Below are 6,888 nucleotides of genomic sequence, written 5' to 3'. Positions count from 1 at the left end.
ACCTCCCCAAAAAAAAAAAAAAGGCAACTGACAGATAAACTGAGGTTACCTGGTCTATCCCTTATAAAGCTGTTGACAAACTATTAGGGCCACACTCTCCTTGTGTTTGCTTTCCTTTCTTGCCTGATTCTCTCAGTCTCCTGTGATTGTGCTCTTCCAATAAAACATTTACACACCAAATGTCATTGGTTTTAGACTGATATTTTTAGGAAGCCTTGTCTAATGCATTTGGCACCTATATCTGGAAAACAGACCTTTTGGATGGGAATTTGAAGTTGGATCTCCTGCCTGATAAAAGGCAAAAGGGTCCCATTGCTGGTAGAAGGGGGATGGTGCAAACCATTGATACAATAATTATTAAAACTGTCACCTATGGTTAATTGGACTGAGATGCTAGAAGACAGTGCACTGAGAGATCAAGTGGTTAATGCACTTGATCAATGTGGGAGCAATGATAATTATATGACTGTGGGTTGGATGGCTGGTTTTGACAGCAAAGGAAGTCAATTTAAAGCATCCTTTTGAAAACAAGATAGATATATCTCTACAAATGGTTCTTGTTCCTTCATGCACTCATGACATTCTACACTAAAAATAAGGCTTTGAATTTGATCATAAAGGTGGAAGAACTTCAAAAGGAGATTGAATGGGTTTGGAATAAGGAGCAATATGAAATATGAAATGGATTGATCAGTTCATAAACCTGAGAATTTTGAACCTTCGAATTCCACTGAACCCCTTCTAGCCATTCCAAATACTCAGCTTCTCCTTGCAAAATGAGAAAAATTTCCCCATATCTGAATACCATGAAATGTCCTCATGTGAAGCAAGGTGATACTGGTTTTCTTTCACACTTAACCCCTTATTCTCCTTTTCAAGTCAGTAAGAAACACTGTTCTTTGGGACCAGCAGTTAGCGTAATAGCTATGTCACTGGACTCCCATGTAGTCAACCGCAATTTACATCCCGGACCCGTTGGCTTAAAACTCAAGCCAGGTGCGTGTCTGTGCGTGTCCAAGATCCCGAGAGGAGAATGGAAGAGAAGGGATTGCGGTGTGGCCATCCCCCTTGGGGATGTGATTTCTCGCTTTCTCTCTCTCTGTCTCTCTCTGTCTGTCTGGTGAGTACACGCAGCCTATAGCAAAAAAAAAAAAAAAAAAAAAAAAAAAAAAAAAAAACCAAAAAAAAAAAAAAAAAAAAAAGCACAACTCTCCAAAAAAAAAAAAAAATAAGAAACATTATTCTGGAATAAATGTGTACCCACCAAAAGAGTTACAAAATATAGTACATATTTACTGTCTCGAACTGATGAAATACGTCCAGGAGTGGACTTTGAGAATGTTAATCCAGGGAAATGGAATATTTAAAGCTGAATAGAGAGGGTTTATTGACAGAGGGAAGCTCACCCACACTAATGGGTCAATATCCTAGACAGCACACCTGAAGCTGGTAATATTTTGCTCTGATGGTTTCTTGAAGATTGGATAAAATAATGACCTATGGTAAATGAGGTGGAGATTTCAGAATACTCAACATAATATTGAAGGAGACATTAGAAGTCGCAGGGAGTTGGCAATGTTAGAATGGACTTGCACAGTAAATGTAAGTAAGCCTAAGTGCCCAGGGAGGACCCAAAGACACCAGCTTTGCAATAACAAAGAATTATTTTGAAGAGCTAGCCTGTGATCTGTTGGTTAAGGTGGGTGGATCTTACATGGCTGACTACAGTGTTCAAGCCCTGGACCAACAGCTTGAAAAACATGCCAGTTGTGTGCACACCCAAAATCCCAAAAGAAGAAATAGAGAAGGGATCGTGGCATAACCATGACCCCTGAGGGATGTTTCTTACTTTCCCTCTCTCTGTTTCTCTATTTTTCTCTGGCAAGTGCATGCATTCTCTGGCACAAATTAAGAAAAGAAAAAAATTCCCTGAGAAGTGTTTTAGTGGCTGTCACTATTAGGAAGATGTTGCAATGGACCTGGTATTCCTGATACCAGGAAGGATGGCATTTGGAAATGGCATGGGCCAGGTGGCAGCGTGTAACTATCAAAGACAGTGTAGATACAATTCTGAAATGAACAGCAGGGCCAGAGTACAAATAGGATGCCTCAACCCATAGAGATCTAGCGCAATGACTCTCAGGGCCAGCACTGGTGAACAGATACTGGGGTGGGCTTAATTTAAAATAAAAACAAAAGAAATCAAGGTAACAGAGAAGTTGACATTATCTTTCAGGATGGAGAATTATTCCTTACTCTGGTTCTAGATCTGTCAGTTCACTTGAGAAAGCTCATTGATTGAAAAGAAAGAAGATACTTTTGAGAAAAATCCTTGAAAACACTGTAAGTGTATACAGTAAATATTTCTTTTTTCTTTTTTTTTCTTTTTTTTGAGAAGTTTTTGCTATAGGGCTCATGCACTCGCCAGACAGACAGAGAGAGAGAGACAGAGAGACAGAAAGCGAGAAATCACCCCCCAGGGGAGATGGCCACACCACAATCCCTTCTCTTCCATTCTCCTCTTGGGATCTTGGGCATGCATGCACACGCACCCGCCATGAGTTTAAGCCATCAGATCCAGGACTCAAACCGCAGTCGACTACGTGGGAGTCCAGCGACATAGCCATTATGCTAACTGCTGGTCCCTACAGTAAATATTTCTATAATATTTATCCAAACATACTTTTGGATTTTCAGGCTGTGTTTTTCTGAGAGCTTTCCTGACTTTCTAAGATGTGGCTCTGACATAATACTGATATTAGGAAACTAAAAATACTATTATGATTATCTAAGTAGAGTAGGAGTTTAAAGAGACCACATAATAAACTGAATTTTGGTCAAATGTTTTTATAGCTGGTCCATTGGGCATTTAGATCCATCATGAGACAGTTTCCATGGGCCTCAAATATTTAATTGAGAAGTTATCATTTGGAAAATCCTTCCCATTGGTCCTCTGATCTGTGGAGGAAGTGCCATTATAATAGAAAGGAAAAATAAAAGTCCCTGAAACTACCCCTTTACCCCTGGAGACAAAGAAAATTAGAACACATACTATACCAAGAGAGGAAATGCGGACATTATTGTCAATATAAAACATTTAAAAGAGACGAAGATGGTAGTTCTAATCACAGCCCTGTTTAATTCACTTGAATTTAATAGGTGACTATATAATTGATTTCTGCTAAAATCTGGTTGATCATGGTAGATGCTAGTGGACTGTGCAGAACTCTCCAGATGGCAAGACTAAATTCAGTTGCATTGAAATGTGGGTCCTACTAGGGCAGCTCAATTATAATCTCTTGCACTTGGTAGGAGGAATTTATCATTACTTATTATTTTTTTTTTGAGAGGTTTTGCTATACGACACATGCACTTGCCAGAAAGACAGAAAGAGACAAAGAGACAGAAGTGAGAAATCATCCTCCAGGGGGATGGCCATGCCGCGATCCCTTCTCCTCCATTCTCCTTTTGGGATCTTGGGCATGCACTAACATGCACCCAGCGTGAGTTGAAGCCATCGGATCTCAAACTCGAACCACGGTCAACTACATGGGAGTCCAGTGACATAGCCATTACGCCAACTGCTTTTTGAGGAATGTATCTTTAAGTGCTAAGTATAGCATTACTTTTTAAATGTATTTCCACAATAAGTTGAATTTCTTATTCTCTCATGCCATAGGTACAAGTCTTTTATTATTTTGTTTTGACAGGCCATAGAACATCATGGTGGCCTACTGTACTCATGACATCATATTAATTAGACTTGAAGAGAAGAAAGTGGCATCCACCTTAAAAGTCCAAGTAAGACTTGTGTTCCAGAAGGTGGAAGATAAAGCCTGCAATGATTTGGAAGACTAGAGGGAAGTTTTTAGGGATTCACTAGATAGGCATGTGATAGGATATCCTGAAAGGGACAACTTGTTTCATCCCCTGCAACTGTAAAAGAGGTAATACAGACCTTCAGGACAGTGAAGCAAGATATCTGTAGCAGAAAACCACTATCCATTGGAATAACAACTCTTTACATATTAATGGGCCCTAATAGAGACTGAATACCATATCAAGAGACACCAAGAAGCAATGCAACTTGAACTACCTATTATAAACTGGGAGTTATTAGATCATTAACTTCAATGTAAGATGGAGGTTGTATATTGAGTATTGCTGAGGTAGCACCAGAAGTCACAAGTGAATTACATGAAAAAGTAACTTAGGGAACAAGCAGTTAGTGAAATGGCTATGTCGCTGGACTCCCACATAGTCGACCGCGGTTGGCGTCCCGGACCCGGTGGCTTAAAACTCACGCCAGGTGCGTGTGCCCAAGATCCCGAGAGGAGAACAGAGGAGAAGGGATTGCAGTGTGACCATCCCCCCTGGGGGGTGATTTCTCGCTTTCTGTCTCTGTCTCTCTCTGTCTGGCGAGCACATGCACCCTATAGTGAAAAACCTCTCAAAAAACAAAAAAAAGTAATATACATGTCACCTATCTCTGTTACACAAGTACCTCTTTCTTAACTCACACCTATGACTTCATAGGAAAAAGGTTAAGGCTCAGGCCTTGTTCACTTTTAGGTTGCCTGTGTCTTTATTCTTCACTTAGAAGAGGCCCTAATAGACAAAGGGGAAAGAGAGAATTCTCCAAGTAGAAACATCTGCAATCAACCTATTTGATGATCCATTCAAGGTGGAGGAAAAGGTGATATATGGATATACATTGACTCTAAGACTGTGAAATGAATAGCTTAATATGTTGGTGAAGGGCCTGGAATGGAGATAGGGAACTGAAGTCTGAAGCAGTATGCGAATGTACAATGGGTGAAGGCTAAAAGTTTACAGATCTTTGTATTCAGAATTTTGACAATCAGAAAATAACCACTGCAGATAGTAATGATCGGGTGTCAGCATGAGCTATATGGGATTGTTAGTCAGTCTCCCCTTCGGCACCACAGTGCTTGTCCAATAGGTCCATGAACAGAGAACGATTATTACAAGTTATGCATAGGCTCAATAGCAGTGGTTTCATCTCACCAAGGATGATAAAGCTAACACCTCTACTAAACATTCAAACTTTCATTTTCTTGGTCTAAATCTGAGCCCTCAAAATGTTACCATCCACAGTGATACAAGCCAAATTCCCAGTGATGTTGATTGCATTGGACCTTAGGCAGGGTGGAAATTCTTCCTAGACAAAATCAATATATACATTGATCTAGATATGTCTTTTCTATGAAAAGTTACCTGAGGACTTACAGAGTGAGCTATCAGTAAGTGCCCCATGCAATAATATTTCAGACAAAGAACCTAGCTAATGCAAAGAGGTTTGATGATGAAATTACAAATATGGGGTTCAATGGCCTTATATCATCCAGAAACAGCCAGGGGCGGGATGGCATTTCAAAGGCTCAGGGACCGTGGAAGGCTGTGGGTTGGGAGCCTATGTCCTACAGGATGCAGTATATTTGCTGAACCAATGGTTAATACATGAGGCCATGAATAGTTAGAAGTCCAGGGACCTAAGGAAGAAAGCAACATTGGGCTTCTTGCCATCACTCTCAGTGGTCCTCTTGAAGAATTGGTTTTCTATGTCTGCAAAATTGATTTTTGCCAAGTTAGACATACTAGTGTCCAAAATGCGGTAGAATACTTCTTCCAGCAGCTACAGAAATTTTTCTACTTAATTTGATGCTGTTATTGCCATCTGGTTACCACCAGTGAATCCAAAGATAAAGAAAGGAGCTACTATTCTTTCTGAGTTAGTAAATAATTGCCATGATGAACTGAGGTTGATATTGTACAATTAAGGCAAAGAAGAGTATATCTGGAACCAGGGATTTCCTGGAGTGTCTCTTGGTGTTTCACTGCCCAGTGATTGCTGAATGGACAATTGCAGGAACACCCTCCGCCTATCCCATCACATTGTAAGGCAGGTAAAGGTTTAGATTCCTTGGGACAAAGGGGGTAGGTGACTCCTTTTGGCAAGAACCAAGATTACTCAAAGTCTTGGTCAAGAAAAGTCTCAAGGTAGCAGTAAAAGAGGGAGATGATAAATATCAATTGTGATTCCAGAACCAATTACAACACCAGAAGACACAGTGTGTTTTGCTTATCCTCTTTAAATGTTTTTAGAATATTACTACTAGCCACACTTTAAAGAACTGGACTTATACCTTCCTCTAAGTGTAGAAGACAGGGTAGAATTATATGCTTAGCCAAGAAAGGGTGAAGATAGATTTGGTTAGTGCAAAAAATGTACTCTTCCAGATCCAATCTACACACCTCTCCAGATACAATCAGTATTTTTAAAAATATATCTTTATTATTATTTCAATTTGAGAGAGAGAGAGAGTGAGCTGCCAGGTCTGGGATTCAAACCATGGATAGCCATGTGGGAGTCCAGAACCTTAACCACCACACCACCTGCTGATCCCATATACATTCAATATTATTAGTCCCATAGTCCATCGTTATCTGTTCTTCTCAAATGGAGTGGCCCTACTCAATAAGATCTTCTAGACTTAACACCCTGGCAATTGCTGTTGCTTGTATTCGAATAGTGCCAATTGATTCCATTTGTCCCTGAGACAATAGCTGGGGTTCACTATAGCCTCATGTGTTGGCTGTAATGAGAGCCATGTGCTCAGTTCCAATGCTAACAGACCCAACCTACTGAAATCCATTTTCCAGCAGTTACCTAGAGAAGCCAGTAGAATTCCCAGACATACCGACCGAGATGAAAGCTGTGCAGACTGAGCCTTGACCAGGGTGAAACAGAACACACGAAGGAGCTGTCACTTTAAAAATGCTTCCTCTTTGCCCTCTTGGGCAAATGCTCGAAGGACATGGCTCTACATGGCCTCTCCCTGTTTCTAGCATGAGTTTTCTCATTAA

This window comes from Tupaia chinensis, unplaced genomic scaffold (assembly GCF_000334495.1).
Source record: "Tupaia chinensis unplaced genomic scaffold, TupChi_1.0 Scaffold000622_1, whole genome shotgun sequence".
Taxonomy (NCBI): domain Eukaryota; kingdom Metazoa; phylum Chordata; class Mammalia; order Scandentia; family Tupaiidae; genus Tupaia; species Tupaia belangeri.
Note: the sequence above shows the minus strand (reverse complement) of the source record.